Source organism: Podarcis gaigeae, assembly GCF_964106915.1.
Source record: "Podarcis gaigeae genome assembly, chromosome: 6".
Classification (NCBI taxonomy): Eukaryota; Metazoa; Chordata; class Lepidosauria; order Squamata; family Lacertidae; genus Podarcis; species Podarcis gaigeae.
Window position 1 is genome coordinate 47,870,127 of NC_139682.1, and position 14,011 is coordinate 47,884,137.

General features: G+C 42.1%; 1 protein-coding gene across 2 annotated transcripts in view; it reads left to right on the forward strand.

Moving 5' to 3' along the window:
• Positions 1-14,011, forward strand: part of LOC310847411 (copine-5) — a 124,012-nt gene that overhangs the window by 89,675 nt on the left and 20,326 nt on the right. The window lies entirely within an intron of this gene.

The window sequence follows — 14,011 nt, forward strand, 5'->3', positions numbered from 1 at the left end:
AGAGAAATCCAGAATTTGTGTATCGATGCAAATGGGCAACAGCATGTCCACCCCAAAGCAAAAGGAAGCAGCAAAGACAAGAGCTTATTGCTCTTACTAACCGAGGATTAATTTATGCAAACTATTTTGTTTTTTGAGTATGTAAGCATTAAATCAATCACATATCTATATTGCAAAAGGGGTGGGTATTGTGGCAGAGAAAGTGGGGGTTACATCACCCCTGTAAAGTAGCCCAGTGTTGCTATAGTAATATTACAGGGGGCAGAGTGTGAGAGAGTAGTAGTACTGCAATGTAGTCCACTATCTAGTCTTCTGGTATGTGCGTTTTTAGGGAAATGTGATTGGCACAGTGGTGATTAGCTGCTTTCTTACCCATGATGGTGGGATACTTTGGGGTGGGTTGTTGCTGCTGGTATAAAACTAAAATGGGTATATTCATGATAGAGACTCATAGGCTTTTTGCTCAAGAAAACAAAAAGTGTTGGTTGACCTGTGCTGATAACATTGCTGTAGTAATTCTGAGGTATAAATAATAAATAACCGCAACACATGCTCTTAGAATACAAAGCTTTATTTTTAACAATTTTTATATTGAATTTATCCAAGCATGGGCATCTGGTTGCTGTAAACCTTAAATATCTTTACACACATTGCCATCTGAAATACCTTTTCTGGTCTTGCTCTGAATATTGTATTGCCAGCCTAAGATCATTTGATGAAAGACCTGTACCAGTAACATAACTGGTTTGCAACTCACAACACTTGTTTGCATGGTTTAGGAATGGCATTGGAGGGAGAGCAGGGTTCTTGTGTCATTAGCAGCTGTTTGGCAGGCAGAAATCCAATAAGTTAAGCTTTTTCTAGTGTGGAAATACATTTACAGGAAAAGCTTCACATGTTAGAATTTTGTTTGTCAGACATCGTCTTACTTGCATGTGTCACAAAGTGTTGCAAATACTTGTGATCTCTTTTGCAAGTGGAACAGAGGACCCAATCCACACACAGTGTACATATTGTGGATATTAATATTGCACAGCTTGAAGCAATAAGATGAATAAAAACTAACTCCTCTTGGAATAAATATTGTCCAGACCCAAAATATAGTTTCAAATCTTTACTAACACAACTTTTTTCAGACTGATTTAAAGTAATAAATGATATATCCAAATAGTTGCATAATATCATGTACTTGTCCAAGCACAGGTTCAGCTTCTTACAAATATTGAATACTATTTACAATCAGAGCTGACAAACAGACCTCTTTCTCTCCCACAGAGTCCATTAGCCTGGAGGCTGTTTTCTCTCCAGAAGAGACTCATTTGCACACCTTTGTCTTCTGTGACTTGAGAGAAAAGACAACTCACACACCCAAAATAGGGATTTGCAACTGAATAACCCTCCATGTGATCTTAAGTTAAACACCATGTGAGTGAGCCAGCAGAGATACATCAACAGTTAATTATCAACCTGTTTAGGTACCCAGAGAGCTCTTCTTAGCTTTGGTGGAATTTTCCATTCCCCTTTAGCAATACACATTCAGACTCATTTTCCATTTCAATGTACAATTAAGCAATTATACTTAACAGTACTGGACCCAGAAAATCTGATTAAGATGTATGCACTGAATGACTGGGTCTCAGGCTACTAAGAATTAATACATCACTGGTTTTTAGTAGCCTATTATACAAGTTAAACAAATTAAATGTGATCATTTGTTGACTAATGTCCATGGAAGGTAGAGTTTTGGGGAAAGATAGCTGTGCAAGGAATTTTTTTAGGTATGTTGATCTCTACTGTACACACAGAAAAAGGTCAGTTTTGCACACCTGAATTCACCCTTTCTTTTTTTCTACATCAGCTCTAAACAAAATTTAGAAAGGGAGCAGGTACTACATTGCTGTAGCAGGTTGAATTTCAACAGAGAAAATTGTTGCTACTCATAGAGACTGTGAGATCACCCCCTTAAGGGAAGCAGGGGGCGTCTCTTCTTTTAAGTGACTTACAACTGCTACTTCGCTAAATAAAATGACCCAATGGGGTTGGAATTGGTAGGCAAATATTTCCCCTCCCTCCATTTTTCTGCAATGTTGATTTTGTGTTTGCATCATATAAACAAAAATTCTGCAAGCAACTTGTACTTCTGTAGGGTATGGCAAAAGGGGGAGTTGTAATATATTACAGTGCTGCTCATTGCAACCTCTCAAATGAGAGTCGTGTCTGAAGACTAGGAGATAAGCTTTAATTTCTTCAGCACAATAGATTCAAGTATATAGTTAATACTTCAAGTTAATACCAAATAAATAGAAAAAAGATTCAAGAAATTATTTCCTACATTACTCTTATATCAGAGGGCACACATGCAAAGAATAGGAAAAGGAGGAGCATCTTGCCAACTCTTTCACAAAGATTTTGAGTTTTGCTGGATGCTTTGTGAAATAATCTTTTTAAAGCCTTTCTCCCCCCCCCCACCCCTTCTTTTTTTGGCTGAGATTATTTTTAACTGAACATTTGTATGCAGCCTCTTGCTTTCCTTTATTCCTCTGCAGTTACAGATTTCCGTTATGGAATGCACATTATTTAATGGAGCTCGGAAACAGAAGTTTGGGTATAGATTGCTCAGGTTGTTATTATTATATAACATCCTTTATATAAAGACGTTTCCATTTAAAAAAACCAATATACTCTAAATGGCACTATTAGGAATGTGCCCTTTTACTTGCAAACAGTAAAAATGAGTCTGTTTTATTTTTGACACCATCAATCATCAGTACAGTAAATAACTTATTGCACCAGCCTTCTAGAAAAATAATCTGTACTATAGTGATCGTGTTTTGTTCTCTCTCTTCCTTTTCCTTTCTTTTTTCAGCAATTATCCCTGCCTATAACTATGTGCAAAAAGGCCTGCCTCTGAAAATTTGGTTTTCCCCTTTTACCAGTGGTGGGTGGAGCAGGAAATGTAATTTTTTCCTTTGGACAGCAGGCTCATTTCTACACCCCCTCCACCCCCCACTCCATGCTCCATCCAGGTAAACAGGGGGCATTATCAGAGTTCAAGGTCACTTGACGGCCAGGTGAAAAAACTCAAGGAGGATGCAAAGCAGGGCTGGTGAGGTGTGTGGCTCATGAAAGTTTGTGACCTTGAGAGAATCCTGAGGACCAGATAGAAAAGTTAGGAGGGCTGCATTTAGTGTGTGGCCCTGAAGTTCCCTACCCTTGCCCTATTGGATCAGCAAAAAGCTCACAGGATCTCACCTTGGGAGAATGCCAGTAGGCTACATCATCACCAATGATATTATTACTAAACTTTGTGTAAACTTTGTGTAAACCACAGTTTTATATAAAATATCACAAAGTGGTATACAGACAAAAAAACCCACAGTATCGCAATAGAAATGTCAGACACATCAGTGAGATGTTGTTGGCCAAGAATCTCAGATTTGAAAGGCCTGTCTGAAAAAATACAGTTGTTAGAGTAATCTATTTTTTTTAAAAAAATAGTTTTTATTTGATTTTACAAATATAAAATTATAACAATCCAAATGCATATACATATATAGAGATTGAATCTCACGACTTCACCCCCCCCCATGGGTTCTGTTATCAACAGAAGGTAGGACCCCTGACAGTTAAGTCTGGTCGTGAACGACTCTAGGGTTGTGGCGCTCATCTCGCTTTACTGGCCGAGGAAGCCGATGTTTGTCCGCAGACAGTTTTTCCAGGTCATGTGGCCAGCATGACTAAGCCACTTCTGGCGAAACCAGAGCAGTGCAAAGAAACGCCATTTACCTTCCCGCTGGGTACTTTGCACTTTGCACTACTTGCACTTTGACGTGCTTTCAAACTGCTAGGTTGGCAGGAGCAGAGACCAAGCAATGGGAGCTCACCCCGTCGCGGGGATTCGAACTGCTGATCTTCCGATCGGCAAGCCCTAGGCTCGGTGGTTTACACCACAGCACCACCTGCGTCCCTTATCAACATTTACAACTGCCTATTATTCCATACTCTATATTTTATGTCAATCCAAATTATCCATGGTATCTGTTACATTACAAGTGAGATTAAAACCCTGCTGATGTTTCCATCTGCTTGCAATGGTCTCCTAGATACATTATAATTTTTCCCATTCTTTTTTAAAGTTTTTGTCCTCTTGGTTCCTGAATTTTCCAGTCAGCTTTTCCCTTTCAGCATAGTCCATCAGCTTAGCTTGTCATTCCTCTCTGGTAGGGACTTTGTCTTCCTTCTGTCCGAGTTGTTACAGTCATCTACAAACGAGCAGAGATGACTTGTGCTGAACCTCTATTGGCAAGAAGTTCTGCCACACAAAAAAGTTGGCCCCTGGTAAAACCCAGCCGAAGCTCAGGGGCATTTGGGAGCATTTAAAGTACCCCATCATGAGACCTCAGCAACTGAGGAATGGGGCTAAACCTGACTCTGCTCAAGTGCCAAGAGCAGGAGATATTAATGCTGCTGTGTCACAAAATCTTGGTGCCCCTGCTGTAGTGCAGAGGTATCACTCTGGTGGGGTAGGAAGGTAGCAATGCCTGCAGTATCTTGGCAACCCTGCACCAGTTAATAAGAACAGGGCTGAGGGTGGGGGGGAATGGATTGAGCCCCAATGGCTGTGCCCCATTTGTCAGGCATAGGACTGCACTTCACCAGCAAATGAAACTGTGTGCACTATCACAATTTTAATTGAATCGTGATGCTTGCTCACTGTGGACAACTGACTGTGCAATCTCTGCATGTATACTTGGAAGTATGTTTCTTTTAGTTCAGCTGGGCTCATAGGATTGCAGCTTTGGCCTCAAAGAAACTCACTTCCGTCAAGCTATATCTTCATGCCAAATATCTCTATTAGGGAAAGGCAACTACAAGAATCCCTTGGATATCTGTAGCGCCAATTCAGCTGGAGGCACTTGGCAGTAACTCTTGTGAATCCACTATGGGTTTTCCTTTTAGCTTTGATTTATTGGATAATTTAAGTGCTTTTGTCAGCTGACATCTAAAGTACCTGAGGTAACCTTATCTGTTCCTATTGCCTCTGTCTCCAGATAGCGAGGAGCAGGAGTGGGAGTGCCTCTTTTATCATGTGTGTTAGGAAGCAAAAGTGCGGATCAGCTTGAGAGATTCTCTCATTCTGGCTCAAAGCAATTCTTAAATGTGATGTGGATGTTTTATAGCTCAGTGCTAGAACATCTGCTTTGCATGCAGAAAGTCCCAGGATCAGTCCCTGGTGGGAGAGACTCCCTGCCTGAATCCTGGAGAGCAGCTGCCACTCAGTGTAGACAGGTTGTGAGCTGGATGGACCAAAGCTATGCTCCTGTATTCAATGTCGTGTCCCCTGTTCTATAGGTAGGGTTGATTAGCTGGTGGGCATTGTATTTTTTCTTCTCCTCTCTTTGTTCTTTTAAAATAGTTTTAAGTTCTTTTTTAATTCAGTGCTGTTTTAAATACCGTAACTTATCTAGTTGTATTTTTTTTAAAAAAAAGTATATAAACGATTGGTGGGAGGTTGTTGTTTTTTAGCTGTATCTGTTTTTAATTCGTGTTGTGAGCCACCTTGGGTCCTGCACTGGTATAAATAATGTCTCCAGCTTATTAGTTTGTTTTTGTATTTCTGCCTAGCATATTAAATACTAATTTTCCTACTTTCTAATAACATTTATCTTCCAAATTTCCCCATCTTTCCAAATCAGAGAGTTACTATTTTCTGTTTGTTCTTGGAGCTGCAAATCTGCAAGTAAGGGGTTTTGGAGTTCAAATACTACATCAATGCCATTCAGGTGATGCCACTCAATACCCCAACTGTATTATTATTTTTTAAGAAACTATGTAGTGCCTTCTGTTATTGCTGTCGCTTGCAGTATATATAATTTGCCTTGTGTAGCTAGTAGAATAAACAAGGGACTGTGATTAGAGAGAGTTACAGTGATTAGTTTAAACAAACAAAAAACCAAATAAATTTGAAGGAATGGTTTCACTTTAATTGAAGTGGAACTTACCATGATGATGGCATGATAAGGGGCTTGTATGAACAACAGGCTGCCCTAAGTCTGCTTTCCCGTTCACCCCCATTACAGGAGAAATTTATTGTGGTTGGCTGCCAAATACAAATTTTAAAAATTGCCCTGGCCAGCAGAACCAGCAATACTGTTTACTTTGTGTATGATATAGTTACAACAAGAGACACAACAACGGCATGCATACTGTTCATGCAGTTTTGAAGGATTAGAACATTTTAGTTCTTTAGAAATGCTCCCCTCCCTTCCCGTCTCCAATTACTCTTTTACTTTTTCTGTTAAAGTGTGTACATTCCACCTCTCCAACACACATTTCATGTTTATTTTCAAGAGGCAAATCCCCCTGCATTGTTGCTCCTCTCACCCGCAAAGCAAATGTTGTGGGACACTGCAATGACATATGCTACAACTTTTTCTTTCCTAAATCTGGGACACACCTGCATGTTAAAGCAGCTGTGCAAAATAGGAAATTGAATTGAAAGGATTATATCCTGAAAAGTGGGGTATAAATAATTGTAATTTCAAAAAGACATACAGACGACTTATATCATGGTTGTAATATAATCATGATATGATATCCCCTTGTATCATCAGAGGCACTCACACTTGGCACCGAGAAAGCTCATCTGGGTCATGTAGATTTATTTGCAAAGCTCATAATACACACTTCTGTTCTGTATCCTATGCTTCATTGCAGGCGGCTGGACTTAATGACCATCAGGGTCCCTTCCAACTCTATGATCCTAACTTATGAAATTCTTTATCACAAAAGCAGCTTTTAAACAAAATCAGGCAAATTTGAAGACAATAGGTCTAGTATCAGTAGCTACAGCCATAGCAGTTAAATCAAGCCTCACATTCTGCTTTTGAGCTTCAATGGGGCGTCTTGCCAGCCACTGATGGAAATAATATGGTGGACTAGATAGACCTTGATTTCATCCACCAAGGTAATAGTTAAACCAGACTTCCCCCAACCCCATATGTTTCGGACTCCAGTTCCCATCGGCCCCAGTTAGCATGGCCAGTGATCATGGATAATGGGAACTGTAGTCCAGCCACATCAGGAGGGCATCGGGTTGGGGGTGGCTGATTGATGCTCCTAAGCTGAAGGCCAATGCAACAGGCCAAATCTAAATAAAGATCTGATTTGTTTCGGCAATAGTTTAAAAGATGTGACTGAATTGTGCAACAGCTTGGGAACTAATTGAGGAAGGATAGCTGAGAGGATGTTATAAATAACAATAAGTAAATAAATCAAATAGACATGGTCTTTCTCTCCTAGATGGTTTGTGTTTTCGTAGCTCATGTTCCTGTCACTTGCTATGTTCTGACACATCATTGTGAAGAGAGCTCTTCCACCTCCCTCCTAGTTACCCTGAGTGTGTCTCTAATGCTGGGCTGGTTTCTGTGATGGGTGAGAGTGCCTATCAGTTTTGCCACTCAGGTGAGCACCATTCCAGTGGGGAAGGAGAGAATTCTGGTGTGTGTCACCTTTGGAATAAGTTCTTTATTTTATTTTACTTTGTAGCCTTTTTGTTTCTGAGCTGCACTTGGCGTCAGTGAGAGTGATGATCTGAACCTCTCTCTCCAAATGGAGAATTTGGCCCCATAAGCAGATGGCAGAGTCCATGTGGAACTGAAAACAAACCACTCCAGTGACACACTCACACACTCATCCCTTAGCTTCGATGTCTGGGTTTCCTCCCTCCCGTTATCTAACATTTTTTGCACTCCGCATGTGTTAAGTGTTCAGCGGCTCCACTTTAATATTATCCATTGTGACAGTTCTAGGCCGGTTTTCTAAAATGATTGACCTGAGACACAACTGGATCCCCTCACAGAGCTTTTCTTTTCCCCTCAGCAGGAAAAGATGGGGGAACATGAGGAGGGAGAGAAGCTCAGGCAGAATCTGTGTAAATCATTAATGCCTTTTGTTCTGGATGGATTCTTGAGATCTTATAAGAATACAGTCACACATACAGTCAGGGTGGAGGGAATAAGAAGGGAGAGAGAGCTGCATTTCAAAATGAGAGCTTTCCAACGACTGAGGTAAAAATCATTTTACTGCCTGGGAAAGGGAACCTATCTGTTTATCATAATGAGGATCGCAAAAGAAGAGCCTTTTGAGATGCTGGCAAAAGGGAACTGAAATAGCACAATTTGAAGTGCTGCATTGGGAACAAAGCAAAGTGAGAGTAAGGCTTCTGTCAAAGCACTGGAAGAACTAGTGATGGCTCTTTCCTGAGGGCAAATGGGGTGCTGCCCCACCAAACTCAGTCTGCTCTCATCTCTCCCCCACAGGTCTGTCTTCTTACTTTCAATCAATCCAAGGGGTTACGCTGCCTGTCAGATTCCTCCTTTGTTTCAGGCTCTGTACATGCTGTACCTTTAAAGCACATTCGAAGCACGTTCTTTCCCTCAAAGCATGCTGTAGTTTGTTAAGGGTTGCTGGGAATTATAACTCTGTGAGGGGCAAACTACAGTCCCCTCCAGCTCCTAGCGCCTTCTGGCAGTTCCCTCATTGCGAGAAGTGAGGTTACAAGGAACCAGGCAGAGGGCCTTCTCGGTAGTGGCGCCTGCCCTGTGGAACGCCCTCCCACCAAATGTCAAGCAAATAAACAACTATCCTATTTTTAGAAGACATCTGAAGGCAGCCCTGTTTAGTGAAGTTTTTAATGTTTGAAGTTTTATTCTGTTTTTAAGGTTCTGTTGAAAGCTGCCCAGAGTGGCTGGGGAAACCCAGCCAGATGGACAGGGTATAAATAATATATTATTATTATTATTATTATTATTATTATTATTATTATTATTGGGAAATGTACTTTGAATCTGCTTTAGAGGTCGAGTATTTACATAACTTCATTGCCACCCTTGCAGAACTCAGTAGAGAGGATGGAGATAAAATAAGATGGCTGTATCACTGTCTGTGGTTATGTGCCTACTGTTTGTCTCCCTGCCTTCTGCCTTACCAGTTCCAATGGGCAGAGCCAGCACAAATGCAGGGAGTGTTCCTTCTCTCCCCTCACACCTTTCACCAACACAGGCCCTCCAAGTGTCCCTGTTTTCCAGGGACGTCCTTGACTTAGAGAAGCCATCCTGGTTTCTGATTTGACCCCGGAATGTACTGCATTTCCTTAGGATGTCTTTATTTTTACCAGAGAAATGCTGGAGGGTATGCCAACAATGAAAGGACAAGATGATATATATAACAGACTCATTCTAATACTTGACCCATTCACCAATAAAAAAGAAAAGGAATCAGCCTCGTTCCGGCCAGCCGCACCTCAGAGAAGCCACCTTTGACGTTGGTATTGCTCAGAGATAAACCATCTCTGGAGATGCCTAGGATTGTCTACGTGCAAAACAGATTCTCTGCCACTGAGCTATAACCCTTCCCACTGACATAAGGCATGGCAATTTAAAAGCTTGATACAGAACCAGCCCCTCCACTTTTTTCACATTAATTTTAAGTTGTGATTATCATGTACATCACTTCTTTAAAAAATAAAGTAACAGAAGCAAATTCTGAGCACAGCAGCTCCTGCCAGACGTTTGTCCCACTTTCATCACTGCCAAGAGGTGGCTGGTGCTATGTGATGAAGGCTTCAGGGCCTAATTATGAAGTGGAGACTATATATATATATATATATGCAGTTCAGAGAAGTTATGGAAAGGAGGGATGCTGCTGCTGTTTATTGGAGATGCAGATAGGGATGATGGTTTATTGTCTACGGTCCTGTGGGAACCAAGCCTAGATGGAAAGCAAGACCTTTGAATTTAGGAAGAGAGGAACCTGTCTGAGTCAGACCCATTGTCTACACAATGGACAATGCAACTCTCCAGGGTGTCAGACAAAGGACAGCCCTGTGGCCTTGTAGCCTTATTAGACTTTACCGATTGGTGGGGTCTGCGTTGCTCCCAGACGGGAGGAAGGAAGTCAAATGACACCAAGGTTTGGTTCAGAGAAAGAGTTTATTCTGCTCTCCGGATAGCAGAAGGCACTGCGTGAATCGGTTCACCGCAAACACAAAAGCAAGAGAAATTGCATACAGTATATATATCCTCCAGGTACCCTCTCCCCCCCCTTCCCCAGGAATCCACCACATCAGCTTATACACGTAAGTTGACATCCATGACCATAAACAGATGTTCCTGTTCTGGTACTCTTGACCATAAAAGGTTGTTCCTGTTCCTATACTCTTATCTTGGACCAAGAAGGTCACCAACTCTAAGAGCACTCCTGGCGCCGTTCCCAGGTCTCTTGTCAGATCTGACAAGGTCTGTGCGTCAGTGTGGTCAGGACGTAAGATAAGACCCAGATGTGCCATCCCTGCTCCACTCGGAACTGGCAAGGCCATCCATTGCCATCACGGACTGATAAAGGAGAGGGCTTTGAGCACTTGTTTATACAGCTGGGTTTCTGTTTATACATTGGCTCAAGAGCTCAAGTTAATGCATTTTAGAAATGCTCCCTTGGAGAAGGAAAAATGGGAATTTCAGACTGACTGCACAGAAACCCATTCCTTCAGCCTTACCTAGAGATTCTGGGAACTGAACCTTTGGCATTCAAAGCATGCGCTCGGGCATTGCACTGTGGCCCTTCCCAATTCTGATAACGCAGAATGGCTTGTTTAGAACTTGGCCATTGGGATCTGAGCTCAATGCAGAAATAGTGCTTTATTTTGCCTATGAAACATCAGGCCATGAGATTGTTGAAGCATGAGGGCTCTATTTTTATAGAAGAAGAATCTGTACACATGCTGTGGTTGTTTACAGTATGATTATATACAGAATGTTTGCTTTGCATTTTCAATGCTTTCTTGCTACAGTTAAACGACTCCCTGCTTCATGTTTGAATTTGCATCAATTATATCTCAGGGGATGTCTCAGATCTGGTACAGAAAGAAACATCCAGATCATTTGGCTTCTTGGTCTTTCTTCAAAGCATCCTACACTATAACAATTCTGAGGGCTCAGTGATCCACAGCATCAGCAGACTGATGTATAGAATGGGGTATACGGACAGCTGTTCCGTTGCAGTACAGTGGTACCTCAGGTTACATACGCTTCAGGTTACACACTCCACTAAGCCAAAAATAGTGCTTCAGGTTAAGAACTTTGCTTCAGGATAAGAACAGAAATTGGGCGGCGGCGGCACGGTGGCAGCAGGAGGCCCCATTAGCTAAAGTGGTGCTTCAGGTTAAGAGCAGTTTCAGGTTAAGTACGGAGCTCCGGAATGAATTAAGTACTTAACCCGAGGTACCACTGTACAACAACGTGCAACACTGAAACGGGGGCTGTGTGTACCTTGTGCTAAAAATAAAATAAAATTCTCTACCATGACAATCTAAACCCTTTACCAGGAAAATCTGAATTCTGCAGCCTACATAAACCTGCCTCTCACCTATTTTGTATAATTGCCTTGTTTACTATTTTGCAGAAATTATTCTGGTTCTCTTAGTCATGAGCTGGTGAAGCTTAGGGTTGTGGGTTTGAGCCTCAATTTGGGCGAAATTTGCATTGCAGGGGGTTGGATTAAATGACCCTCGGGGTCCCTCCCCACTCTACAATTCTATGATTCTATGAAGACAAGCACATGGCTATACCCATCCCTATGCATTGGCAATTTTATCCAACAGCACTGCTGACTCTTGAGATTTCAACAGACATTGCCTCTATGCTTTCAAGTATATTGTCAATGCCATAATAAGGAATATAACCCTTCTTTTAAAAAGGGGGGGGGGAGAATGAAGATCAAGCTGCTCAGGACACTGAATTCTGCGCTTGAAACCACATTCTGTACTGCAGCATAGATGCAGCCCTATCAGTAGAGCAGCCAAAGGTGCAAACCATCAGCATAGCAACATGTGTCAAGATTACTGTGCTGGCAGCAGACTGTAGCAGTAGCTGCAGTGACTGGGGGCAACCCAGTCAGATGGGTGGGGTACACATAATAAATGGTGGTGGTATGCAAGGCTTGGTGAGCTACTGACCTGGTGGGCTTTATCAGGCCTGCTCATGGTGTAAAGCCAGCACATGGCACAGAAACAGGCCTGCGGAGCCTAGCAGTTGTGGGATGTGTGCAGGACTGGGTGAAAGCAGACCCGAGAAATAAAACTTGAGTGGATTCAGATGCTGTCTTGCATTCACAGCGTTGCAGCTCAATCAGCCCATATTTTACATTTGGAACAACAGAAAGGAAAGTATTTGCACTATGATTGTTACTGTTGCTAGAAAAATCCTTGGGCAGAGCTGATTTTGGACCCGAAGAGACCCAGTTTCACATCTTAGCTCACTGGTTGGCCTCACTCTCAGCATGTGTCTCTCGGCTTCCTTTCCCACATGGTTGTTGCAAGGATGAAGACAATCCTCCTGCAAATCCCTCCCCAAAGCTGCTTTTTTCACGAAGCTTTTGACTTAACCACCTGCTCCCTGTCCCAATTTTGTTGAAACTTCAATAAATATTATTATTTTTTTTAAAAAAGCCTAAGGAACATGCAGCTCAAACCAAAAAGCCAAAGGACATGCAGCTACACCTGCCCATCTCTGTTTACATATATCTGTGCATCTTTTCTTCCTTCCCTCTTCTTCCTCTTGGATAATTCTTCATTCCTTGAAGGAGGTCCTCCTCTTCAAAGTGCTGTCTGCATTGATGGCATTTACCGTATATAAATGAATGCTTCTACTTCCTCAAATCACTCTCTACTCAGCAACACACTACAGTCCAGTAGGTTGCAAACATCTGTCTGAGGGGGCCTCCAGATTGTCACTATTGTCCAGGAGGCACACAAATAGCGATTTAGGTTTCCATAATTAAAGAAGATTAAAGTCATTTGTCACTCTGATGGAACAAATTCCCTTAGAAAAGAAGAAGAGGAATAGGAATAGGAATAGGAAGAGGAAGAAGAAGAAGAAGAAGAAGAAGAAGAAGAAGAAGAAGAAGAAGAAGAAGAAGAAGACATAGTAGTCAGAAAAGTGACAGTAAAATGTGCTGAATGGTGTGGAATGAACAAAGGAATGGTTAACAGGAAGCAAGCAGCTCAGGATGGTCAGCCTAGGACCCTCGTACCTACGGGACCGTCTCTCCTGGTATGCCCCACAGAGAAACCTACGGTCTGCAAATAATAACATCCTCAAGGTCCCAGGCCTCAGAGAGGTTAGGCTGGCCTCAACTAGAGCCAGGGCCTTCTCGGCTGCGGCTCCAATCTGGTGGAACGCTCTGTCACAAGAGACTAGGGCCCTGCGGGACCTGACATCTTTCCGCAGGGCCTGCAAGACAGAGTTGTTCCACCAGGCCTTTGGTCAGGGCGCAGCCTGACTCCCTCCTCTGGCAACCTGCATAGAATATCGCTTAATTGGTTGCCATTAATTTGATTTTAATTAATTTTTATAATGAATATTTTGAATGTGTGATTATTTGATTGTTTGATTATTTGATTATTGTTAGCCGCCCTGAGCCCGGCTTCGGCTGGGGAGGGCGGGATATAAATAAAATTTATTATTATTATTATTATTAGTGTCATATAACTACCTCACAAACAAATCAGAATGAATGCCCAGTGAAGACTGGGTGCAAGTCATTTCCAGATGACCTGTTTATTGGTGATTCATCCTGATTTGTTTGCAGGGAGATTCAACAATGGCAGATTTAGGGGAGTTCAACTACACTGGAAGCAGAGTTTTGCCAGGGGTGGCACAATTATTATTTAGAATGGAGATCAAGAGGCGCAGAGGCCCCAAATTTTGGTGTTGCATAGGGCACCGCTAAACTTTGAGACCCCAAGGTCTACTACTGGATTCAGTTACTGGGGTTGTTGCCCAATAGTGCTGAATCAGTCTTAATTGCACAAACTGGATTTGCTAGTATGTGATTGAATCCCACCTGAAAATAGCTGCAGTCTGGAAGAGCCCACTGTCTGATTTCTAGGGATGGGAGAAAATGTCGATCTCTGTTCCTCTCTGTTTCTCACTTTTACACCCTTAAGTTCAGT